Below are 27,749 nucleotides of genomic sequence, written 5' to 3' on the forward strand. Positions count from 1 at the left end.
GGTGAAATCTTCTGGGCTTGAGGTTTTACAGTGCTCTGAATCAAATGTTAGAATAGCATTTGCTTTAGCAAAGAATTCGGAACCAGGTGTGGTGTTTCTAGGAGGCGACCTGTAACCTTGTGACTTGCACTTTGGTGTGCCCCATGACTCATGCCATTAACAGCTTTTGCTAAATGGTGGTTCTGGTTTCAGGAAAATACTTTTAAGCTTTCTTTCCTCCCCACCTTTTCTGTTGAATTTTGACAAGATACCAAAGTAAAGGTCAGTTTGAAAGACTGCTTCTTTTCCTCAAATCTGTTTTTAGAACACGGTCCCTAGGTATGACTATATTACTGTTCGTAGATCATTTTTGGAAAACTAATGACTAAATACTTCTTGGAAATACTAAGTATTCATATTCTAGCTTTTTTTTTTTTTTTTGGTAAAAAAAAAAAAAAGTGAGTACATATGATAAAACTAGAGCCTTAACCGGATATTTAACATTTGATCAGTTGTAATAATGGTTTCCTGGATACAGATACCTGCATCCATGTTATTAGTGACTAAAACCCAAACAATAAATAGGAAAGATCTAGAAAAAGGTTAGCTCTGAAAGATCTCTGTAATGCCCAGTTCTTGAGGAAGGGAATCACAGTATAATATATACAGTATAACAAACATGGGATCTTTGGCCCATTTACCCATGTAGTGGGAGACATAAGTATGAAGACAGTGCTAAAGTGAAGAGCCCATTGATGATGAAAAAAAAAAATGTTATTTTTGGACATTTTACACTGGCGGTAAGAAGCCAACAGTCTTTCTTCAGGCAAGTTCCCAGTCAGTGCAAAATGGCTGGAAGTAATGATTGTTTCAAAATTAGAGGGAACTTCCTTCATGGGGAGAGAACTTCACTGTGGCTTTGTGTATTTAGGCAAATAGGACTAAATCTAACAGCGGTGGAGGTCACCCCGAGGGATAGCAGATTTGATTATTTGTGTACGTGTATCAGAAAATCGGGTTTAGCGGCGGGTTGTTTCACTGCCCTGATGGCTGAATGTTTATGTAACTTTCGACAAGTGGTTTAACTTTTTCTTACCCCTTTTTTAAGATTCCAAAACAGAGGGAAGAATATTCGCTCTCTACTTGTCTGCCCCATAGTTGTACTTAGATGCTTAAGAGTCTGTGAAACTTTCGACCATCTGTGATGCCAGAAAAATCCAAATAGACCCTTACCAGTGAAGGAGCTCATCCACCGTGTCTAAACTAGATTGGTGAAGTTTTATGTTTGAAATCTTATCAGATAAACCAAAAGACTCTGGGAAAAAGTCTAAAAATGTACCATTTCCAGATGCTTGTCATTCCTCGTTTCCCTTTATTTCATTGGGAAAAATCCTTATTTGGTGTAGTTCCTTTGTTTATTAGCTTTTTCAGGTTTCGAGTCCCAAAGACCTACGTGGAACTCTTAAGAAACTGTGATCGCCAAAGGCTACATTTGTGCCTCTTGCTAGGAGTTCTTACAGTTAGATGATAGTTTGTTGATGGGTCAATGCATACATCAGATTAAGCCCTGAATAAATTGGCTCATATCTCTGTCATTATAAACTTGGCTGCTATTACATGTGACATGATGATAGTGTTTCTGGATCAGGTTGGCTTTAAAAGGTATATCATTATGTAGTCTCTCCACAAAGGGTGTTGTCATCCCGTCCTTCTATCCCTTGGCATGCAAGTTCTTGATTTGTAATATGACATGAAGGTGAACTCTTCAGGGACAATAACAGGCCCCAAATGAGGTGGCAGTTCGCAACCTTTAATAAAGCCCGAGGAGCCAGGGCTGTTTTGGCTTGCTTGGACAGAGCTGTCACAGGAAGTGTGCATGGGTGGCAACTACCTTTCCAGGTGATTTTGGGTGACTGTACCAGAAAAGTCATATTCGTAGGAGCTGGGGGTCAGAACCACGCAGGCAAGCTTGAGGAATCATCATAAAGATTTGGGCTATTTTGGGCTGGTTTTGTTTTGGTAACATGAAATGAAAACTAAATACGTATAGGTTAGTTGAGCAATGAGTAAAAATTCTTCACTTGTCCAGTAATTCAGTGTCTTCAAGCAAAAAAACAGTCCTCACAACGTTAAATTCATCAGGGCCTCACTCAGTGCCTGTTGACTCTTGATTTAGGCATCTTTTGATAAAATTCCTAGTTTCTCAGTGCACAGTAATTCAGAACTCTGGCTTCTCTGTTCGCTAATGATCATTCATGCCTACATTCATTCATTCAGCTAGCACTAAGGTCTCACTCTGGGCTTGTTTTTCTTTTCTTTTTTTTTTTTTAAAGATTTTATTTATTTATTTGACAGAGAGAGACACAGCGAGAGAGGGAACACAAGCAGGGGAGTGGGAGAGGGAGAAGCAGGCTCCCCGCTGGGCAGGGAGCCCGATGCAGGGCTCAATCCCAGGACCCTGGGATCATGACCAGAGCTGAAGGCAGACGCTTAATGACTGAGCCACCCAGGTGCCCCCTCTGGGCTTGATTTTCATCTCTCAGTTCCTAAATGTCACTCCAGACCTCCTAAATTAGGTCCTGTACTTCCCCCTTTAAGAGAGTCATCACATTTATTTTATACTTGACTCCTCTGCTAAAATACAAGTCCCCTTAGGTCATGGATCATGAATGTCTTATCACTACAGTTATCTGCAGTGCTTAGTACATAGTAGGCATTCAAAAAAATAGGTACCAACTCTCCGAATAAATGCATGAAAGGAAGCAAATGGGAAGGATCGGGATCCTCAGAGACAGGCAGGTGACAGTAAGAAATAGCCCCAGATATCAGGGAAGGGGCAAAGACTACTGTCATCAGTATAGAAGCGATGGCTCCTGAAGTTATTACTCAATCTCAGCCCACCTTGACCATGTAAGTTTCTAAGGATAACCTTGGTTCACCAAGAGGAATGTGCTCAGTTCGTGTCTGTTTTAAAACGATAGCGAGGACTACAAATCATTTTATAAAGATTTTCAGCCAAGAAAGTACTAGTTTTCTTGCTTAAGTGCATAAATTCAATTACTTGTAAAATTTCCTGTATGAGTAATTCCTTATTTCTACCATACAAGGTACCAGTGAATACATTTATCACCCATGTAAATGTAAAAAGAGCCTGGAAGAATGCACAACAGAGAAACTTCCCTGTGATAAGCTTAAATCCAATAAATCTTTGAAAAAATACTATCTTAGGGGTACCTGGCTGGCTCGGTCAGGGGAGCATGCCACTCTTGATCTCAAAGTTATGGGTTTGAGCCCCATGTTGGGTGTAGAGATTACCTAAAAAAAACAAACAAACAAACTTTGGGGCGTCTGGGTGGCTCAGTTGGTTAAGTGACTGCGTTCGGCTCAGGTCTTGATCCCGGAGTCCCGGGATCGAGTGCCTCATTGGGCTCCCTGCTCAGCAGGGAATCTGTTTCTCCCTGTGACCCTACCCCCTCTTGTGCTCTCTCTCTCTCTCTCTCAAATAAATAAATAAATAAAATCTTTTTAAAAAGTCTTTAAAAAATATTATTTTAAACATTAATTATTGAGGTATAACAAAGGCAGTAAAATGCACAACGCTTACAGCTTGATGAGTTTTTACATATATATGCACCTGGTAGCCACCATTCCGACCAAGGTATGGAACATTTTCAGCGTCCCAGAAGGCTCCTTTGTGCTTCTCCTCTGTCAACCCCCATGGCTCAAGATCACCATTATTTTAACTTCTTTTACTGTAGATTAGCTTTGGCTGTTCTTGAACGTCATAAAAATGGGATCATATGTGCTCTTTTGTATCTAGCATCTTCCATTCAATATTATGCCTGGGGCATTCGTCCACATTGTTTCGCACAGCTGGGCTTTATTTCTTCATTGCCGCATAGTCTTCCGTCATAAGAACGGACCACCATTTAATGCATTTGGGGGGAATTAAAAACATGGCTATCTGGGCTGAAAATTATTCCCTGTGTGTGCCAGGGCTTTCCAGTGAAGGGATCTCAGAAAGGGTGGGGTGGAAACGTTATCGCCCGAAAGGGGTGGAGAGAGAAAAGTCTGTTTCTGGGAGTCTATTTACCAAGTGCTCGGCATGGGCTGTTGACTTAACTGATTCCATCACCCTGTTAGGCGACTGCCACTTTTGTACGGATGAGGAAACTGAGCTTGAGAAAAGTTTCATACTTCACAGCTGGTCTGAACGAAATACGCACATTGTTGATTACATCAGGGGGCGACCCTGTCCTGGCAGAGACCACACCAGATGTGCCACCTCGTTACTGACGACTCAGCTTTTATGCAATATCTCCTGTTGGAAAACTGGCCATTGACCTGACTTCTCTTAGGTCATTTTCTCTCTTTCCCCCTCAGAGTTTGCTTCGTTTTGAAAAAGGACTCCCTTGGGTATTTTTCATTCTCACCTTTACTTACGAATACATTTTTTTGCTTATGAATAGTTTTTATTTTCAGATGCACATGGTGCATTCTAAAACCTGTATATAGCAACTTTTGAGAGGTTGTTTTTTTTTTTAGGATCGGGTTTTAATATTTATGCATAAAGAAATGTTCAATCACCGTAAGAAAGGTAGGTGAGTTTCAAGTCAGACTTGCTGAGAAATTTCCTGGAAGACAAAGTTCATGTCTCTCAAAATGCGGTTAGAAGTACTTTACATTCTAACTCACACAGGGCTCCGCGTGCTGATCCCATGGGTGTCAAAAAGTCTCTGACTCAACTGAATATCTTGGAGATTATTTGAATAAAGTTTCTAAATTTCCTTCCTCCATTTCCTATCCTACAAATATATGCATTCACAGGTACTCCATTCTTACTTCAGAAGTTACTGGGGACTTGCTCAGAATGTCCTTCACTTAGAATAGCAAAAGGAGGCAATATGTCCTTTACATTTTTTTTAGTTGTGGTTGAGAGCAGTTATGTTTTTAACTTTGCATTAATATGATAGGTGCTTCAGTGAAGTTGGGTCATCATTTCGGCAAGGCACCCTTGCCCAGGGGAAGACAAGGAAACACCCTGATAAGTGTCTCAGTCAAAATTCTAAGTCACTTCTAGAAAGAGCAGTAGATGCCCAGATTCTTTGCTTTATTATTCTCACAGTTAATATATGGGATGCTTGAGAGCAGTCATCAAAGATTTGACTTGATTCTTTTTAGCTTTATGGACAGCCACAGGAAGAATATCTTCTATTTGTATACTTTTTAAAATACTTTCTCCATTTTTTTGGTTTACCTTTTTAAAAGAAATTCTGAGGTGTACCCATTTTGTATGAGAGAAAGCTGCAGGAGGGAAGCTAAGGTCACACACCTGGTTAGTGAAAGAGCTGACATCCAGATTTTCTGTCTCCACTGTGCCCAGCTCTTGCCACCGGCCCACACTGCCAGTCACACAGCGTTTGGTGAGCTGTGTCGGCCATTAAAAAATGGCACTCCTTCCACAACACTCTGGTCTGTGATAGCTACTCAGATCATACCATCTGGCTGTGCACTTACTACGTGTCAAGCATTGTACCAAGTACTTTATGTATATAAGCCCCAATCTTACAACAGCTCTGCTAGCTCGGAATCATTAACCCCTTTTACAGATGGGGAAACTGAGGCATGGACAGCTCAAGGGCCTTGAACAAAGACATGTCATTTAGTAAATGCTGGAGTCGGCCTTCACACTCAGATCAGTTTGACCCCAAAGCACATTCAGTTCTGCATGCCATCCCGCCTCCCATCAGAACAAAAGTCTTTGAATTATCTTCTGTTATAATTGAGGTGCAGGAGCCCTAAAACAAATTGTTGACGAGTCTTAACTCATCTCAACATACCCTCCTGACAAGTGGGCATTTTCTTCCTTTTTTTTTTTTCAAACTTAAAAAAAAAAAAAATTTATTCATTTATTTGACAGCAAGAGAGACAACAGGGAGAGGGGCAGAGGGAGAAGATGAGAGACTCTCAAGCAGACTCCATGCAGATCGCAGAGCCCCAACACAGGGCTCCACAGAAGGCTCGATCTCATGACCCTGAGATCATGATCTGAGCCAAAACCAAGAGGCACCCAGGCGCCCCAGGCATTTTCTTTAGAACTGAACAAAAACATGTCCTGGGTTGGACTCAGTTTAAAAGTTATTATTTTCTTAACTCTTGGAGCTGTAGGAAAACCAGATTGCCATGGGGTCAAGTTGTGTGTGCAGAGGGTCCTATCCATCAGTGAGATTGTGGGACCTTTGAAGGGGGTGCTGGAGAAAGGGCAGCTGTCTGGAACGGAGATGAGCCCAGGTCGGGTAGCCTTTCCCCGAGTTTTGCACTGCCATCCTCACTGCTTATTTATAAATTCATTCAACAAGTATTTATTGAGTACCTACTGTTAGCATAAGGTATAAGATGGTAATGTCATAGAGAAATACAAACCTACTGAATCAGACTTATCTGAAGCTAATTGTAACATCCCTCCCCAGTTTGTAAAAAAGTACCAAATCACAGTCACATTCATACACTGTGTTAGAAATGAAAACCTGTGTGCCTTATGTTTTCTAGCAGTTAGAAGCTATCATATCATACCGCCTGTCAAACTTAACAATTTTAATAGAATGTTGCACCATAGTTTGCTTTCCAATAATCCCTAAGGGAGAACTTCCAGATTTACCAGTAATTTAAGTATTTTAGGGAAGGGAATTTAAAGGAGCATTGATGTTTGATAATGGGTGTCCTGGTGCCTTGTTACTGAAAGATTCACCACTGATTATATGGCCCAAACCAATTGTATATTTACCAAACTGGGCAAAACTAGCTTGCTCAATGAAGTAAGTTCAAATTGCAGATGCACATTAGGGTTTTGAAGGTAGGCTGGTAACAGCTCTTCACGTTTGTCTCTGCTTTTTAGAATTGGAGATTTTTTTTTTTTTTTAAATAACGAGCATTTACGGTTCATAATATAAAATGAAGGAAGCTTATTTTGAATTTTTAAGTATTTCTCTGAGTCTCACTAGTTTTTAAATGGCATATTTGCATATGTGGTTGGATGTTAGTAGGATATCAACTTTGGATTATGTCAAAAGCAAAAAAAAAGAAAAAGAGAGAGAAGAGAAGAAAAAGTAAAGCCAGGAGCAGGGGCCGTCTTTATTGTGGAGAGAGGGCAAGCTTGGATTCAGATCTCTCTGTACCACTTACTTGCTGTGCAGTCTTGGGTAAATTCCTTTCCCTCTCCACAGCTCTATTTCTTGTGCTAAAATTGGGAATGGTGCCATTTTCCAGGGTAGTTGTAAAGATTAGAGATGATGTTTGGAAGGTGCTTAGTACAGGCTACTCCTCAGTAAAGGAGGAGAACACCCTAGGCTTTGTTAGTAGCCATTTTGGTTATAGCCCAAACCACCCAGAACAACTGCAATGGTTGGAAAGAGTTTGTTGGGAGATCTGTATAAACGAGTGCTTTTTGACCTTGGCTACATACTAGAATCAGCTGGAGGAACTTAAAAAACTACCAAGGCCCGGGACCCTCCAAAAATTCTAGTTTGTGGTGGTGGTGGTTTTGTTTTTGTTTTTAATGTGTTGTAGTTCTCCAACCAAGGTTGGTATATGGTAGTTAAGACTGAGTGATGATGGTTTGGAAGCCATCCTTCCTGCTGGTAGTCTTGCTTTGCACTGTGCCCAACAGATTTATGGGCGAGCCACTGCTTAGCCCACATAGCTGCTGATCCGGTTCAACCCTCGTCAAAAATTCTCTTAATGGGTTTTCCATGGTTTCCTGTCAAAGTTGCCTCCCCATAGGTTTTACTCTTTATTCTCATCTGCACTCTGTCTTTTTCTAAGAGGGAAGCAGGAGAAGGCAGATAAAATAAAAGGAAAGAGAGAGATGAGGATGATCAATTGTTTCTGAGTTCTTTGAGCAAATCCCAGTTAACACTGCTCATGACAGCAGACAGACCTGGGGCAGATGGGCCTTTTAGGGGCAGCACGTCAGTGGCATTCGGCTGTAATCATTGCAGAAAGGCTCTCTCCGTGAACATGAGAATTTTCTGTAAGATTCTACTACAGAGGAGAGAGAGAGAAAGAGATCTGACCACTTTTTAGAAGTTAAAAATAAGGAACTTCTAGGAGGAGCCCTCTTTTATCAGAATGTCCTTTGTCGTTTTTCTGTTTGAATTCTAGCACTCCTCTTCAAAGATACGTGAGATTAACACCATTCTTCCATTAGACCCAAAATGATGAAATGCCTTCTTCAATAAGGGTGAAGAGGCATAGACTAAAATTTTACTGAAGGAATTGGGGAGGGAAAATGGCAGCTTTCTCTGGCACCTGGGGAGTATGGTTGCTGAACTGGAGAAAAGCGTGGAAAGAGTGGATCGGTCAGGTGGGATTATCGTGTCACCTTTTGGGTTACATAATAAGATACACTGAGGACGACCCTTTGTTAATTGGGACTCTTTTGGCTGCAAGTGACAGAATTCCAATCTCTAACAGCTTCAGGAATCGATCAACAAACAAATATCTCAAACTAAATTCTATATGGGAAGTTCCATGTAGACATACAGATTTACTTGACTAAAAATTCCAAAGGGTGGGCTCATGACAGGATCAAAGGATTCAAAATAGGCCATCAGGATTGTTTTTCTCTCTCCACCTCGCCTTCTGTTGTCTTCTGCGTTGGTTTCATTTTTTTTGTCAATTTCAGGCTTCCGGTGTTCTCCCATTTAGGCAGGACAGAGGCGGCATCGGCTGTGTTTCACTGATCTCCGATTTAGGCATCCCCACATCTTCTGCCACAGACTCCAAAGCTGAGTTACACCCTGTTCCTTGTACTACCGTAGATTTACTGATGCTCAAGGTTGTTTATCTGCACAGCTAAGCCTCTTGATAACCAGTGGAGTTTTTATCATTTCAGCAAGATTTTGCTTGGAGAACACTGAGTACTTGTCTCTTTTGAGAAACTAGCATGTCTTTTTTCACCCAGGGGAAGCCCATTTGTAAATATCTAGTTCTCGAAATTTGAATAGAAGTACAGGTCTGATCAGGAAAAACCCATTATTATCAACATTATTTCCCTGCTTTTTTTCAAGAGCAAGGAAACCTCTTGAGCAAGTATTGTGGGGGAATAAAAGCCACATGTTGTTCTGCCTGTATTACAATTGTTACAGACTTGTTTTATCTTTCCCAGTCATTTGTAAGCTTGTTGTGAATTCAATTTTATGTCTCTGTTGCCTCGTGCCACAAAATAGGGGGTCAGTAAATATGAATCTGATGATTGAAGGAAGAGTCAAGAATTTTTTTTGAGGGGCGCCTGGGTGGCTCAGTCGTTAAGCGTCCGCCTTCAGCTCAGGTCATGATCCCGGGGTCCTGGGATCGAGCCCCGCATCGGGCTCCCTGCTCAGCGGGAAGCCTGCTTCTCCCTCTCCCACTCCCCTGCTTGTGTTCCTGCTCTCACTATCTCTCTGTCAAATAAATAAATAAAAATCTTAAAAAAGAATTTTTTTTGAACATTTTACTGGATGTTCTAATTTGGCAAAGTTAGAATTACAGGTTAAAATACACAGTATTCACCCCAGGACATCTGCATTTATTTGTTATAATATAGATGTATTGTAATTGATATCTTTTTAGGTATTATATTTATGGGTAGGAAGAAATAAAAAAGTGAGGCCCAGCTTTCTTTAGTTGAATTAGCCCTTGATAATTAATACCCTGGCCAGAGCAGGGAACAGTCCTGTCCAGTTTCTTACCTCTCTTGACAAAACTTATTTTTTGTCTTCTAAATTCCTAGGGCCCTTAGTGGGGAAAGAACTTCACACTCTCTGAGCACCTGCTATTTGCCAAGGGTTCTGTGGGTACTTTGTCTTTTTTTTTTTTTTTTTAAAGATTTTATTTATTTATTTGAGAGAGAGAGAATGAGAGAGAGCACATGAGAGGGGGGAGGGTCAGAGGGAGAAGCAGACTCCCCGCCGAGCAGGGAGCCCATGTGGGACTCGATCCAGGGACTCCAGGATCATGACCTGAGCCGAAGGCAGTCGCTCAACCAACTGAGCCACCAGGCGCCCCACTGTGGACACATTGTCTTGCTGAAGTCTCTCAGCCACACCATAAAGGCTTCTTCCTCCCTTTCTACCTTTAAGAGAATTAGTCACTTCCTCCTTCATGATACTGTCATGGCATTTATCACACTGCCGTGTAATAATTCTTTGTCTATATTTCTGTGTCTCCTACTGGACCATGAATTTTCCAGCTACAGAGTTTGTGTCTTACTCAGCTGTGTATTCTCAGTACCCAGCTCATAGTGGAAAACTAGAAAAAAAGAAATATATATATATTTTTTTACATAGGCTCCACACCTGTGTGGGGCTTGAACTCACCACCCTGAGATCAAGACCTGAGCTGAGATCCAAGAGTTGGACGCTTAACGGACTGAGACACACTGGCACCCCTACAAATATTTTTTAACAATTTGGATACTATGTGATCTTCATTTTACAAATTTGACATCTGAGGCTTGCCTAAGGTTACTAAGTGGAAAGTGATAAGGTTAGTTTTTGCCCACTTGTCTACCAGACTCTAAAGCTTGTTTTCTTTCTTCTAAACCATTCTGGGATATTGGAAAGCAAGGTTGGTTGGAATGATGAGGATGATCCAGGAGGAAGATATAAGGGGACGGAAAATCATTGTTTCCTGGGGCTGGGGAGGTTAATTATACATTGCTCAGTTTAGCAGTGCTCTGACCCCCAGACTCCCATCTCCAACAAAGCACACACCCATGTGGTTGGAATGGGAGAAATCTGGGGTGAGCTTTTGAAATACATCCTTCTGAGGTGGGCATGGTGAGTGGCAGCATTTGCCATACTTTTGCTGTGACACGCTTGGTCTTTCTTCCCTCCCTCCCTCCCTCCGTCCTTCCTTCCTTTTTGTAACAGCTTTATTTGGGATAAAATTCACATACCATATAATTCACCTATTTAAAGTATACAACTCGCCTGGTTTTAGTGTATTCAGAGTTGTGTAAGCGTCATTATAATCAATTTTAGAACATTTCATCCCCTCCCTAACAAATCCCCTGTACCCATTACCAGTCATTTCCCCTTTTTTCCCCACCCCCTCCACCTCCTGCCCTCCACACCAGCCTTATACAACCACTAACCTACTTTCTGTCTTTATAGATTTGCCTCTTATGAACCTTTCCTATAAATGGATTCAATACAATATGTGGTCTCTGTGACTGACTTCCTTCACTTAATGTTTTCAAGGTTCATCCATGTTGTAGAAAGTAGCAATACTTCATTCCTTTTCAGTGCTGAATAGTATTCTGTTGTGACTATATCACATTTTATTTATCTATTTATTTATTCATCAGTTGATGGACATTTGTGTTGTCTCTACTTTGGGGCTGTTATGCTTCTATGATTATTCATGTACAAATTTTTGTGTGGTCACAAGTATTCATTTCTCTTGGGTATATATTTCGGGGAAGAATTGCTGGGTCATATGGCAACTCTGTTTTTAACCTGAGGAACTCCCAGACAGTTTTCTAAAGTGGCTGCACCATTTTACATTCCCACCAGCAATATATGAGGTTTCTAATTTTTTCCCCATCCATGCCAACCCTTGTTATCCCCCCCCCCCCCCCCTTTTTTTTCCGTCCCCCTGGTTGTGTAGTGGTTTTTCACTGGGGTTTTAATTTGCATTTCCCTGATGGCTAATTATGTTGAACATTTTTCATGTGATTTTTGACCATTTGTATACCTTCTTTGAAACAATGTTTAATTCAGATCCTTTGACTATCATTTAATTGGGTTATTTGTCTTTTTATTGAGTTGTAGGAGTTCTGTCAACACCATTTTTCCAACAGCATTTGCTATCACTTAATGTCTCTTTGTGTCACATTTTCATCATTCTTGCAATATTTCAAACTTTCTCCTTATATTTGTTATGGTGATCTGTGACCAGTGATCTTTGATGTTACTATTGTAATTGTTTTGGGGCACCACAAGCCACACCCATATAAGATGGGAAACTTAGTCGATAAATGTTGGGTGTGTTCTGTCTGCTTCACTGACTGGCTGTTCCCCATCTGTTTCCCTCTCCTTGGCCTCCCTATTTCCTGAGACACAATATTGAAGTTAGGCCAGTAAATTACACTGCAGTGGCCTCTGAGTGTTCAAATGAAAGGAAGAGTCCACCGATGTGGCAAACTTCATTGTCTTATTTTGAGAAATTGCCACAGCCTCCCCAGCCTTCAGCAACCACCACCCTGATCAGTCAGCAGCCGTCGACATGGAGGCAAAATCTCCACCAGCAAAAAGATTATGACTCAGTGAAAACTCAGATAATGGTTAGCATGTTTTAGCAATATTTTTAAATTAAGGTACATACATTGTTTTCTTAGACATATTGCTATTACACACTTAATAGACTACAGTATAGTGTAAACATAATTTTTATATGCACTGGGAAACCAAAAAATTCATTTGACTCACTTTATTGCGATACTCGCTTTACTGTAGTAATCATGAACTGAACCTGCAGTATCTCCGAGGTATGCCTGTAGTGATGTCTCCTTTTTTTTTTTTTTTAAGATTTTATTTATTTATTTGACAGAGAAACACAGTGAGAGAGGGAACGCAAGCAGGGGGAGTGGGAGAAGGAGAAGCAGGCTTCCCTCAGAGCAGGGAGCCCGATGCGGGGCTCGATCCCGGGACCCTGGCACCATGACCTGAGCCGAAGGAAGATGCTTAATGACGGAGCCACCCAGGCACCTGATGTCTCCTCTTTTATTTCTGAGTTTGTTGAGTTTTTTATTTTCTTGGTCATTCTAACTAGAAGTTTGGCAATGATGTTGATCTTTTCAAAAGAACTAACTTTTGGTTTTATTGATTTTCTTTATTCTTTTTCTATTCTCCATTTCCTTCACTTCCATTTGAATCCTTACTGATTTCCATTCTTCCCTTACACTGTTTCAGATTTAGTTGGCTCTGCTTTTTTAAAGTGGGAACGTTAGGTTGCTTGCCGCCTTTTACTCATTCTTCATCTCACAAGACAATTTGTACGTGTGAATGACCAGTGCTGAAGCTGACTCAGTGCTTTCCCTTTGGGGACAGAGTGACAAGGCAACTGAATCCATGAGGCGAGGACACAGAACAGTTGATGAAGCGGTGACTTCTCACTGGCCGAGTCTGTGTGGCACTGTGGTTCAGGGCTCAAAGCCCGGGCTCTGGAGTCTGGCTGCCTGGTTGTGAATTCTGTCTCTGCCACTTTGTGGCTGTGAGATTTGGGACAACTTTATTTATTTATGTTCCGGAAACTTCAGTTTCCACACGTGTAAAATAAGCATAAAGATGGCTACTACTTCCTACAGTTGTTGCCAGGATGCCAGGATGTGAAGTACTTAGAGTCGGTACATGGCCGATGCACAGTAAGGGTTAGCTGTTCTCACGTGATGTTGCTGTTAGGTCAGATGGGCCTAGGCTGGGCCAGCACCATGTAAAGTAGCTACAGAGCCTGGAGTTGTGTTTCCATTCGTTTGTACTTCTTTGCCAATCATCCGTGACCTCACCCGCAGAGGCTACCGGGATGAACCTCACCTGCGTTTGCTACCAGGTGCTGAGATACATTTCCTCCTGGGGCATGGCAGCTCGGGATGTTACTTCCAAACAAGAGATTTTTGCTTCTCAGAAACATTGCAGACTTTACTTATTTGAGCATCCACGCATATCATAATGATGATATAAGAACAAAGGCAGGAAATGTATTTTCCTGAACAAATTGGAAACAAGCTCAGGATGGGAGTACCATAAGTTACGAAAATGGTATCACTAAAAAATTCTAATTCAAGTTTGCTGGTACCTTAAGTTCTCCTCTTGAGGTGGGCATAGACGTGCCCTTCTCTAAGCTCCCCAGAGGAGCTTAATATTAAGTCCTGTCATGTGAGGCTCCATGGGGGTAGTATGTTCTCATTGCAGCATCAAGGCATGTACTGTGACTGAAAATTTTATTTATATATTTGTCAGAGAGAGAGAGAGAGAGAGAGCGCACAAGCAGGGGGAGCGGCAGGCAGAGGGAGAAGCAGGCTCCCCGCTGAGCAAGGAGCCTGATGCAGGGCTTGATCCCAGGACCCTGGGACTGTGACCTGAGCCGAAGGCAGACGCTTAACTGACTAAGCCATCCAGGCGCCCCCCACCTTTTTTTTTTTTTTTTAAAGATTTTATTTATTTATTTGACAGAGACACAGAGAGAGAGGGAATACAAGCAGGGGGAGTGGGAGAGGGAGAAGCAGGCTGCCCACAGAACATGGAGCCTGATGCGGGGCTCCTGATCCCAGCACCCTGGGATCATGACCTGAGCAGAAATCAAGAGTCAGATGCTTAACCGACTGAGCCACCCAGGCACCCCCTGTTTATGTGTCTCACAAGCATTTTTCAGGGATTAAAAAAAAAAATACGTACATTGTTAGTCTAATTCTTCAGCCAAAGAATGGCCGTTAATTTTACTAGAAGAAAAAGGTATGGATCAGTCCTCACTACGAAACTTTCAGTTAGCATCCTGGAAAATGAAAATATAACCAACCTCTAGTTATTTATGAATAGTATTAGCTAAGATTATCCTAAAACCTTCAATAAAAGTAATATTTTATTTTATTTTTTATTTTTTTTAAAGATTTTATTTATTTGACAGAGAGACACAGCGAGAGAAGGAACACAAGCAGGGGGAGTGGGGGAGGGAGAAGCAGGCTTCCCGCCGAGCAGGGAGCCTGATGTGGGGCTCGATCCCAGGACCCTGGGATCATGACCTGAGCCGAAGGCAGACGCTTAACGACTGAGCGACCCAGGCGCCCAAGAAAAGTAATATTTTAACACAAATATTTTATTAACTATAGCTAGGTAGTAGTTTTAGGTTGTTAATCATTTGAATATGTGTTAATATTTAATATTAAAACAATAGGCAAGTATTATTTTAATAATATATATTCTTTTCCTGAAAATGCAGAACATTTTCATTCATACTATTTATTTTTCCCCTCAACATCTCTGAGATTGTTATGGAGAAATAATTATTTCCATTTTACCCATAGGAAGAAGAAATAAAATGTTGTAAAGGGATTTTTCCCAAGATCTAATAAGTAGAATCAGTACAATCAGTATTCAGTTACTCAATGTTCTCCCTCCCTCCCTCTCTCCCCCTTTCTTTCTCTCTTTTTCCATTAAACCTTTTTATCAAGAGCATCACTAGTAGAAAGGATGTGGATTCCCCTTTTCTCTGTCCCTGTAGGTGCAGAAAAATTAGAAAATACTAGGCTATACATTGAGAAAAAGTGGAAGAAATAACTCATGAGCCTACAAATTGATAATCAGCTTTCTAAACTATATATATATATACACACACACACACACACACACAGATCTCAAGAAGATAAATTTTATCCAAGTACAGATTAAAGTAGATAATTCTTTTGGAAGACTGAATTTAGTATAAATACATGGAGCTTGTGTAGCTTGTTCTTTGTGTAGCTTGTTCTTTGTGTAGCTATGCTTACAAAGAATTATACAAGGACATGAAAGATGGGGTACACGGGGTGCTCGGGAGACTGGCTGACTATGGGTTCTCAATTAGACAATTAGAATGGCCTGGAATCAGTAGCACAAATACCTCTCTAGGGTTTGGCTTTTTTTTTTTTTTTTTTTTTAAATAACTACAAAATTTTATTTAGAGAGAGAGCAAGTGAGCATGAGGGGGGGGGGGCACTGCGGGGGGTTGCGGGGAGGAGGGGCAGAGAAAGAAGGAGAGAGAGAATCCCAGGCAGGCTCCATGCTCAACACAGAGCCCCATGAGGGGCTCAGTCGCACGACCCTGAGATCATGACCTGAGCTGAAATCAAGAGTCGGACACTTAACAGACTGAGCCACCCAGGCGCCCCTCCAGGTTTGGGCTTCTTAAACACTTAAATATACAAGAGAAGCTTCTTTTTTTTTTTTTTTTTTTAAAGATTTTATTTATTTATTTGAGAGAGAGAGAATGAGAGGCAGAGAGCATGAGAGGGAGGAAGGTCAGAGGGAGAAGCAGACTCCCTGCCGAGCAGGGAGCCCGATGCGGGATTCGATCCTGGGACTCCAGGATCATGACCTGAGCCGAAGGCAGTCGCTTAACCAACTGAGCCACCCAGGTGCCCACAAGAGAGGCTTCTATGATCTGCTGAGAATATAGTGTTGAGAGTTGTCAGGTTAAATGCATTTTGTAGCTCTAAATTATCAGTTGGTAAATTTTATTGGCTGTCTACTATTTTCCAAAACTTTTAGGCCAACAGAGACCGCTAGCACGTTAAATAATTTTCAGAGTGCCAAGACATCAAGGTAAGATGCACACACTGAGGCAGGTGTAAAGGTGTTTTTGTGTGTGTGTGTGTGTGTGTGTGTGTGTGTGTGTGAGAGAGAGAGAGAGAGTATATTTATTATATATAAAATTCAGACACTTGAATTTGGATAGGAAGGATATAGATGATACAGAGGTGAAATCTCTAACATCATCAGATGGTAGAGACCATAAGGAACATCTCAGTTCTTAAGACACTGATTTATTGTTTTCTTTTTTTATATCATTCAATTCCATATGCCAATCCTTAATAAAAGTTCCACTGTGGTATAAAAGAGCTAACAAATGAGCCTTGACCATCCTAAGGTTGCTCATGGTATATTTCCCTCTTGGTGGCAGGGAGCAGATGGCTCTTAAAATCTTAGGACCCTTCCACTCCAGTGAGTTCTTAAAGAAGAACTGGCATTAATTTCTGGGATGCAAAATGGACCCAAGTCCCTGTTCGTTGTTTAGATTTCCATTTATTTAATGGAACAAAGTTCAGTTTGAATAAAGTTAAACATATTTTTATGTTTATTGGCCATAGAATTTTTTTTTCCTGTAAGGTGCCTGTTCATATCTTTGCTCATATTTATTGGGTTATATTTTCTTATATGACTTCCTGCATATGAAGGAAATTGATTCTTCATTATATATGTTGTTACCCACTCCATTTTATAGTCTGTCTCTGATTTCATCTTACTAAATATTTCTAAATTCCATTTAATATTCAGTTCTTGGTAGAAAGAAAAGTAATGAGGCCAGTTTTTAGTTCCATTTGAAATTTGATTTTTTTAAAAAATATTTTATTTAATTTATTTGAGAGAGAGAGAGTGAGAGAGAGCATGAGAAAGGAGAGGGTCAGAGGGAGAAGCATACTCCCCGCTGAGCAGGGAGCCCGATGCAGGACTCGATCCCGGGACTCCGAGATCATGATCCCTGAGCTGAAGGCAGTCGCTTAACCAACTGAGCCACCTAGGCGCCCTCCATTTGAAATTTAGATAAATTATTAGTTTAAACCTGAACTATTATGTTTAGCTGTTTAATCCTCCAACCCAAGGTCAATTATTAACTGATTTGACTTCTGGCATATATGTATGTGCACACAAGGAGTCTAGTATGGAGATTTCTTTTTTTTTTTAAAGATTTTATTTATTTGAGAGAGAGAGAATGAGAGACAGAGAGCATGAGAGGGAGGAGGGTCAGAGGGAGAAGCAGACTCCCTGCCGAGCAGGGAGCCCGATGCGGGACTCGATCCCGGGACTCCAGGATCATGACCTGAGCTGAAGGCAGTCGCCCAACCAACTGAGCCACCCAGGCGCCCTAGTATGGAGATTTCTTATATCATAATTTTTCCTTGTTCATTTCTGAAAGAGAACTGAGCACCCTTAATGGTATTCCATTTTTTCACTTAATCATTATTATCCTTTTATAGTTTTACTTCCAATAAATGCATTAGTTGACAGCCATTCATAATAAATGTAATAAGCTGTGACTATAAATCATGTGTTTGTATGTTTGAGGGATGTGTCTACTTCCTCTTCGCAACAGTAGGTTTCCACAGTAATGTGTTTTCTCAATTAAAAAATTCGTCCATTTGCGTGCCTACCAGGAGTCATGACTGACACTGTCATTTTTATTAACACTTCAGATGAAAGTGATTCTCACACAGTTCTTACCGTGGCTTCACTTGGAACTCAGGAACGGGTCATTTCAGCCTTGGCCTGTCTGAAAACATGCTGTGTTAAGCTGCTCCGTGGCCATTTTTTTGGTTTCCTTGTTTGTAAAACAGCTTGGAGAAATGAGGTGTTTGTCAAAGCACTAAGGTGTCAGGGACTCAGATGGATTTCGCATCAGAAGCCTGAAGCAAATACGGTAGGACTGAGGAGGCAGCCATGTGCACGTTTTTAGATTCGGAGAGGACAACTGTTCAGGCGACTTTCCTTCTTCCTGTTTCCATAGTTCTTCACCAGACAGCTGAAGAGATTGAGCTGTGAGGGCTGTGTTTCACAACGATCCTTTAATAAACAAAGTTTTCCATGTTGTCAGTCAAAAGTATTTTACCAATAGTTTGGAATTCTTGTGAAGAATGATTATCGAGCACTCAAGTTTGCGATAGTTTGGAATTCTTGTGAAGAATGATTATCGAGCACTCAAGTTTGCGAATTTCTGCGTGTCTGCACTGGGCAGGGGATAGAGATTGAAAGCAAATGCCTTAGATACACTTTATAAGGAACTGCCACCTGGTCATGCGAGCAGATGACAACTATGTAAGCAAACAAAAAATCTGACTCCTGGTGTATCTCATTTTTTATAAGAGATGATCTTAATTTTGTGTATAAGTTTTTAATTTTCAAAAGTGGAATTATAGTTTACGTACACTAGGAGCATTTGCTATCTAGGCAATGTTGTGATAAAACAGGAATTTCTTTCCATTTTGCAAGTCTGATTGCAAATGACAAACATACAGTTGCTAACTGTGTATGTATAAAAAAGGGACGCTGAAACAATGTGGCAGTAAATTCTTTGGAAAACAGTAGGTACCTGGATAAGAAGCCTTTCTAGACGATTCTAGAGAAGAGTTAGGAAAGAAAACAAGGATATATTAGAGAAGGTAGAAAAGTAGTCTCGGGGATTTTGCGTGTGGGTGTGTGTCTGTGGAGGTTGAGAGGAACAAAGGGAAATTATGCAGTGGGTTGTAGTCAGAAGTTAACCAAAGATTTGCAGTTCATGATCAAAAGCTTGGAGTGTTATGGATGACCAAGGATCACATCAAATTCCCTTCATAGGGGTAACTTGATCCCAGTCATACTTAAGGTAGACAGTTCTTATTTATGCTCTCAGGACAGTTAGCAGGGAAAGTGATTATCAGAGAGGGAAACAAAGGGGTGGCGGTGGGAGGTCGTGCATGGTTAGTGCTGAGCAAAATCAGTGAGAAAGGAAAGGAAAAAAAATTGGCAGAACTTAATGGTGGGCTGAAAAGGAGAGAATGGGTTAGAACAAAGAGATTTGTTTGATCAAATCATTTAAATTTTTCTGATGATCAAAATTATATATGTCAAAGATATATAACATAAATGTGTGTATAATGTTAAAATACAGAAGTACATAAAAAGAAAATTTAAAATCATCATATTCAATACTCTTACAAGCCAGAGACAAACCACTGTCAATATTTTGTTATATGTGTCTGGCTTTCCTTTCCCTAGTTTCAGCCGAGAGCATGCTGTACATAGTTATCCATACTATTTCCTTAATTTCACATGCCATAAACCTTTACTCGTGATGGTAAAATTCTTCATAAATATGTTTTTTAGTGACTGCACAATTAATATAATAATTTTTTTAATCACTTCCTCAAGGTCAAACATTGGGTAGTTTCTAAATTTATTACAAAGAATTCTGAGATAAACATCTTTGTGTGTAAACTTCATTTTTTATTATTTCTTTAGGATAAATTTTTTTTTTAAGATTTTATTTATTTATTTGAGAGAGACAGAATGAGAGACAGAGCACGAGAGGGAAGAGGGCAGAGGGGGAAGCAGACCCCCTGCTGAGCAGGGAGCCCGATGTGGGACTCGATCCCGGGACTCCAGGATCATGACCTGAGCCGGAGGCAGTTGCTTAACCAACTGAGCCACCCAGGCGCCCAGGATAAATTCTTAATAACATTGCTAAGTGAAGAGAATGAACATTTTCAAGGCTTTTCATGTAGATTATAAACTATTATTTTTAAAGAAAAGTTTTGATCAGTTGATACTTGTTTTACTAAAGAGTGACATGTTAGCAGTATTTACTAAAAATATCTGCTGATTTTATTGGTTAAAAGTGATGTTGTTTATGTATTTTTCTTTAATTTACATTTATTTGCTTACCAATGAGGTTGAACATTTTGTTGGGTTTGAAGTCATTTTAGTTTATAGAAGTGAGAGATTAAAAAAATAACGTATCTTGCATATATGATATATAAGTTAATTGGCATACTTCATATTGTTAGCCAAACAGGACATCTGAATAGATTGTAGCATTTTCTTTTTAAATGGAAGATGGAAAGTGAGGGCCAAGTGATGTGTTTGTGAGGAGGGGATGTAGAAGGACGAGGGAAGAAGATGGTAGGACACAGTCAGTGTTGGCAGACAGAGGGAAGGGAAGTCAGTCATGGAAAATCTACAAGAGCAGATGATAGTCATGAGTGGAGCTACGGAAGAACAGGGTCATGAAGCGCAAGAGTATGGAATAGTCAGAGAGCAGAACACTAAGTCGGGGGAGCCAGGTGGAGTTGAAGGCCAGATGGTGGGCACAGGGGAAAGAGGCCTTGGGAGTGGAGAATGAGGGGGGCGCCCACTCATTAGTTCCCCCAACTCCACCTTCCATGAGGCCTTGGGAGCTTCCCGGGAGTTTTCTAGGCTGGTGCTTGTTTACGTGCGTCTTTGTTTCCCTGACGTTTGGCAGGGTTTCCAGAGTATGGATCTTTTGTATACCCCCTTTCTCCACCCACCTGCCCCGTGTGTTTCCTAAATGTGTGGCTTATTGCTTTAATAATGGAGGTCCCTGAGACCGTTTTGTGTATTTTTTTGTTTCTTGGCCCTGAGGTCCATTTTCCATAGTGCCTACATTCTTTTGAATTAAAGGACCATACAAGTGCCAGAGCAAACTAGAAACAGAGAGGACTGCAGAGTTCATGCCCAATATAGTTAGCAGTGAAGTTAAGGACTGAGGGCGTTGGTTGGCTAAAACCTGGATTTTTAAAAATAATATTCCAATATGCTGCCTGATGATTAACAGCACTCACTATATATTTGTGTTTTTATTGCTTATGACTGAAGGCCGTGCCATAAAAAAGGTTTTGCCCCATGTTACAGAGATGGTAGTATGGCACCACCCTTTTCTTGATTGCTCAGGCTGAAAAAGGTTCGTCATCCTGGACCCTGCCATGGGCCAGGTCATCCATTAGCCAGTTCTGTGTGCTCTGCCTTTAGGCTGTGACTCAAGGTCAGCTTCTCTTCCTACCGCTGCAGGCTTACCACTCTGGTGTAAACCACCGTCATCCCACCCCTGGAGGACCAGAATAGTCACCAGCTTGTCCCTTGGCTTCCTCCTTGGCTCACCTGTGATCTCTCCTCCACACCAGAGTGATCTTAAGGAAAGAAAAGTGAGATCATGTTGCTTGCCTGCTTAGAATCCTCCATTCGGTCCATAGAACCCAGAGTCCTTGCCCTTATAAGGCCCTCACGTGACCCTTGCCTGCTTCGCTCGCCCTGTGTTGTCAGCCATGTTGCCCCTTTCTTCCTCTTCTTCAGATACCCCAAGCCTGTTACCTTTCTGTAGCCCTTCCTTCCTTCTTCTGGAATGCCTTCTCTCTTCACACTGTTTGTTCCTTACTCCATCTGGTCTCTGCCCAAGAGAGAAAGGACTTCCCTGACCACCCTAAGCAATAGCCCCTCGTCATTCTTCCTAACCCTGCTTTCTTCTCCCTCATTGCATTTATCTATGCCCCCTCCCCCTAACATACATATACATGTGATGTACAAAAGATGGTTTGGTCTCTGTTTGGTCTCTAGTTAATAGAGACCACATCAGGGCCCGGGTCCTTGACTGCAGCCCTCCCCCCCGCCCCTGTTCTTGAGGACATCTTGGAGTTTTATTGAAAGTGCTCAGGAAATACCTGTTGAAATGGAAAAGTGTAGTACTCGCTAAATCCAGAATGGTAGGGGATTTCTGCGGTAATTTGGAGGAAATTATTAAAACTCCAGTAATTATTAAAGAGCAAAACTCACATAATACTTGGCAAAACCACACGCTTCCTGAGCGCTTGTTAACCTGACTGCACATTCTAAACGGGAGGAAATCTACTTTTTACATCATGACTTTAATAGAGCTGGCTTTTCTCTAGCAAAAGGTAAACACAGGGCTTGGATTTTACACATTATTTATGACTTTGTAATAGGTATCTCCTTTCACCCGCATTCAATATTTATTCTGAACTTCCTCTTTTAAAAAGAAAAAGTCTGTGAACGTGACCACAGGATATATAGGAAATTTCTTAGCTTATGAGATGCCACAGCTTGGTATGTCAGGGGGCCAAGAAGGGACCACTGTAAAATCTAACAGGTTTCTATGGATTAATGAAGGATGCTGCCTAGGCCAGAGGAAGAGTTTAGGGAGCAAATGCAAAGACAGTTGTCTTTAGATTTAAATGAGATTCTGTGGCTTTTGTAAGTTACAGTTTCGCTCACCAAGTATTAAAGGTTTCGCCCCCTGGCTTCAGATACTGTCTCCAAAGTTCCAAAGCGTTTCCTGTCAGTACAGAAATGCCTGTCACTGGCAGGGTCAGAGCAGCAAGGGGAAGGGTGTGTGGGTTGATAGAGAGGCAGGTGATTAGGAAGAAGGAAAGAAGAGAGGGAGGGAGGGAGGACCACTATCTACTTATCCAGAGGTGGAAAAAAGTGCGATCTCTACAAGCCAGAATGCCCGGGTTCACATCCTCACTCCACTGTTGCCAACTTGTTTGTCTTGGGCAAGTTACTTTATGTCTTGTGCCTTAGTTTGCTCACCTGTACAATGGGGCTAATACTAGTCTCTAACCTCAGAATATATTTATGAGGCCTATATGTGTTAATGTATGTGAAACACTTAGAACAGTGCCTGGTATATGACAAGGGCTATAGAGAGGAGGTAGCTACCATTATCACAGAAGGAGGTGATGAATTTCTGTGAAAATTAGACAGGAGAAGAGTGACGATTCCATCTTGTTGTAGCTCTTCGTTGGCTGCCTCCCCAGATGTCCTCTTGCCTTTAATAAACACAGGTGCTTGAAGCCTCTGTGCTCTTCACTGCCTGCCCACTCAGGAAAGTAGAGAGCACGAGAGGGACTGTGCTTTTGTGACTCATTTAAATTTGAAAGTAACAAAAGAAACTTGCTTGAGTAAAGCTTCAGAGGGAAGGGGTGCCTGGGTGGCTCAGATGGTTAAGCGTCTGCCTTCGGCTCAGGTCATGATCCCAGGGTCCTGGGATCGAGTCCCACATCGGGCTCCCTGCTCCTTGGGAGCCTGCTTCTCCCTCTGCCTCTCTCTCTCTCTCTCTCTCTCTGTCTCTCATGAATAAATAAATAAAATCTTTAAAAAAAAAAAAAAGCTTCAGAGGGAAGGAGTTGGTTGGATATGGGGTGGGGTTATTTGACTTAATTTATTGGCTCATTCTCTCATTCGAGCTGCCTGAGAAGTCACAGAGAGGCTCTATGGTAGGCACAGTAACGTGTGATGTGACAAGCCTCCCGGGGGAACTCAATCACTAGTGGATGCTGGAACCCGAGAGTCAAGAAAAGTGAGTAGTCCCGATCTTCTGTCTTCTTCCTCTCTCTGAGTGGTGTCCCCGTCATGGGGAATATTTCTAAGGGACAGGGGCTCAGTCAAGCACATCCACAAGTGGGGGGTGGGAATGAGCCAGAGGGAGGGTGTGTGGAGATCTCTGAGCAGGCCAGCCTGGTCTATTTAAATCCTTGGAAGTTCGTGCTAAGCTGGGAAAGTAGTGCAAAATTAGTTTTACTTCAAAACAATCATGCAGAAACATTACGTTCCCTCTTGGAGTTCTTCCCACAGCACCATGTACCTGGCACCTAACCACTGCATTTAAGATGTCTACTGTCTTGCCTGTGCCCACGTTAAAGAGCTACTACTATGGAAACGGGAAGTACTTGAAACAGGATGTAAATGAGTTTAGCTATATGCTTAGATTAAAAGTGTATCCCACTAGAAATAGAATGGATTCACCTGCTTAAATTTTATAATAAGTAATAAATAGTAAATATATTTGTAAGTCCGAGACCAGGAGGGACACTGCCCCCCCCCGCCCCACACTCCTGTGCTCCTGATCCCTCCTGGTTTTCCTCCTTAGCGCTTTCATAATCTAACATATGGTATATTTTACTGATTTACTCATTAAATGTCTTTTCCCTCATAGGACTCGAGGGCTCATGAGGGCAAGGATTTTTGTCTTGTTTTGTTCACCGCTAAAGCCTTAGTAACCTACAACAGTGCCTGACACTTAGAAGGTACTCGATAAAGATTGAGTGAATGAAATAGATGCGTTAGTTACTATTATCATTTTACTCTTTAGCGCAGTTGTACCGAGAGGATACCGTACATTTAAAGCCCTTTCCTAATGTCTACCAAAGATAATGGACTCCAGTATGGCGATGTCCATTATTTCATTCTTCCTGTTAATACCACAACAGGCTATTTGCCCAGTTAACCAGAAGGGAATCCTATGGTGCTTTTGATCATACAGGCTTGTGGATACTGGTCTAGAAAAGCAGAGGAAGACTCTTTGGTCCACGGTGGCGGTAGGGATTTCAGCAATGCGTCACCGAGGCCAAGCCCTGGTATGTGTTGTGCGCGTGTGAAACTAAAAGCTGACTTGAAGGAATGAATCCTTGCTATCATATTGCCATTCTTAGAGAAGTTCTGTGTGTCACATGCATTCTTTAGAAGGACTCTCGTGTATATCCATGCGTGCCCTTACCTCTCTGAGCTCGCTCGTCCACTGCCGGTTCATCAGCTTCACAGCCGACACCACTGAGGCAGTGACGTGGTTCCGTGCGCTGGTTCATACCTTTTCACGTGGAAGCTAGTACTTCACTCTGTGCGTGTGTATGTGAACAATGTCTTCTTTGACTGCCTTAATTATGCATTAATACAGCAAAGATTTTGAAATTCTAATTAGGGTAATTCTAAGTAGTGTAAAATCTTCTGGAAAACTATCTACTACTATGTTATACAAAGCACATACACATTCACTTGATCTCTATATTGGCTATATCTTAGCCTTTATTTAAAAAAAATTTTTTTTTTATTAAAGATTTTATTTACTTACTTGTCAGAGAGAGCGAACACGAGCAAGTGGGGGTGGCAGGCAGAGGGAGAAGCAGACTTCCCGCCGAGCAGGGAGCCCGACGCGGGACTCGATCCCAAGACCCTGAGATCATGACCTGAGCCGAAGGCAGATGCTTAACCGACTTAGCCACCCAGGTGCCCCATCTTAGTCGTTAGATAAATTAAAATAAAAGATAATGCTCTCTAGTAGCATGTAAAAATGACCTTAATAGGTATTACCTATATTTAAAATAGCCCCACAGAATAGTTTCCTGGCTTCATACCATGTCTTCACCTGAGCTCCACTTCTTGCTCTCCCAGACCTGAGACCTTGTTTCTTGTTCCTTTTTCCGAATAACCTTAGAGCTGGTCTTTGTCTCAAGCTTCTAGTTTGCTTGTGTCCTTTTTTTTCCCTCTTCCCTGCAGTCTCGGGCCTCAGATCTGCTTGATCTCACTCCACTCTGAAAACCGAGGCGTTTTGTTCAGAGGTCCCTCCTCCCGGGATGACTTGAGCTTGTTGCAAGCCTGACATATCAGCAGTTATCACAGCGAAGGTTGCACGACACGTCTACCATCATGGCTTGACTTACGGTTTTAGATGTTTGCCTCCATTGTGGGCTCCGGAGTAGCAGTCAGTGGCAGTGGGAGAAGGCAGGCTTTTCCTTTTTCTGTGTACTTTTCTTTTTTTTTTTTTTTAAGATTTTATTTATTTATTTGACAGAGAGAGACACAGTAAGAGAGGGAACACAAGCAGGGGGAGTGGGAGAGGGAGAAGCAGGCTTCCCGCTGAGCAGGGAGCCCGATGCGGGGCTCGATCCCAGGACCCTGGGATCATGACCTGAGCCGAAGGCAGAAGCTTAACAACTGAGCCACCCAGGCGCCCCTCTGTGTACTTTTCTATATTGTTTGACTGTGTTATAACTAGTGTGCATTGTTTTTACAAAGACCGTAAATATCCGTGTGCGTGTTTGCCTGTATTTTTAAAAATTAACTTTGTTCAAAGCAAAAGCAGGAAAATACTGCTTAATTTTTTTGTTTGTTTGTTTAGGGTAGGCTGTAATTGGTGATTCTTACTTTCGGGTATTCAGTGAAAAGCTGCCCTGTCCTTACTGCCTTAACTTTTAAAATGTATCTTCTTGAGATGGTTTGTTTCCGGAGTCTTTGCCTTCTTGATAATGTTCGGTATAACAGTGCGTGCCAACACATGGGCATGCACACACCCACTCATACACCAGAAATACTCTCTTTGTAATGCTTAAAGCATGCCACAAACCCAGAATTTGTAAAAATTCTTGTATAAAATACTCAGTTGCTCATATAAAAGGCAGGTTTCCTGGGTCCCATTTGTAGTCCAGAAGAATTTGGTCTAAAATCAGTTTTCTGGAAACACTGCCTTCTTGTTGTATAGAGATTGCTTCAATTTTTCTCCATTCGGAACCTATCAATTTAGTTTTATATAATGCTTAACATGATGATAATCTTAGACTTGTTCTGGATTTGGGCCCTTTACTAACCTGTGGGTGTTTTCTAGTCTCTATTGGTAGTTTTAGGTTATTTTATTTAGGAGTAATAACACTGTTTCTATTTTAAAGGTAGATAAATGGCCAGGTACCTGGAACTTTCTTGTCACTCTGGAATTTTTACTTCAAATCACTAAGGTGTTCTGGAATTTAGTAAGATTAACAATTACAGAATAACCACTAAGGGAAAACTGGAGACCACAATTTTGAAATCACAGATTTGTTTCTCTCTTTATATGCTGTGGAGCTTATTTTAATCCTGTTCAGGAGACTTTGGGTCCCAGATGTCACCTCACTTGCAGGACGCCTCCCCCCTCCCCCAGTTCTCTTTCTGTTCCCTGTTCCCCCTAATCTCCCAACGGCCGGAACTGATAAGCCCAACCTCCAGAGGGACTTTTGATGAGGTTCCATCTCTTAACTGCTTGAAAAGGAGTATATTTACTCTGCTTGGGTGCTTCAGGTCCTCCTGATCCGTTGTTATGTACGAACTCTCTTCATTACCATGAATCATGTTTTACCACTCCCGTCTTTGTCTATGGCCCTTCTCTCTCTCTCCGCTTTTTACCAGAAAATCCCTTTCCAGCTCCACATTGGAAGTCAAGTCAAGTCAAATGAGGGTTTAATTCCTGTGTAATTTTTGCTTGTATCTAAGCACTTACCGTGTATTCACTCATTTAATTCCCGCAACAACCTGGATGGGGTAGCAATTACTGTTTGTCTTGTCTGCATCAAGCAGTACAAGATAATGGGTACCTGTCTTATTCTAGGAAGGTGGATTTAAAAGATCGTTAGTTTACTTTTAGTCAGTAGTGGCGTTTGAATAGAAGATTTCAGTTAAATGTCTTTCTCTATGAAATGCTGGAGCTTTTGTCTTCTCGGGCCTTCCCCGAATCTATTTGTTACAGTAGGTTTTCATTCCGTTTTCAGGCTGCTGTTGAGCATTCTGTATCTGGCAATTTTAACACCTCCCTTGGTTCTGCAACACCCACTCAAAGCTCATTCTATGTGCCCTTAGCAAATGACTCCCAAGGCATTTAAATGGCCA

At 41.5% G+C, this 27,749-nt stretch overlaps 1 protein-coding gene across 1 annotated transcript in view; it reads left to right on the forward strand.

The window, feature by feature from the left end:
* The window catches only part of RBM47 (RNA binding motif protein 47), a 70,325-nt gene that overhangs the window by 255 nt on the left and 42,321 nt on the right, over positions 1-27,749 (forward strand). The window lies entirely within an intron of this gene.

The sequence above is a fragment of the Neomonachus schauinslandi genome, chromosome 2, assembly GCF_002201575.2.
Source record: "Neomonachus schauinslandi chromosome 2, ASM220157v2, whole genome shotgun sequence".
NCBI lineage: Eukaryota > Metazoa > Chordata > Mammalia > Carnivora > Phocidae > Neomonachus > Neomonachus schauinslandi.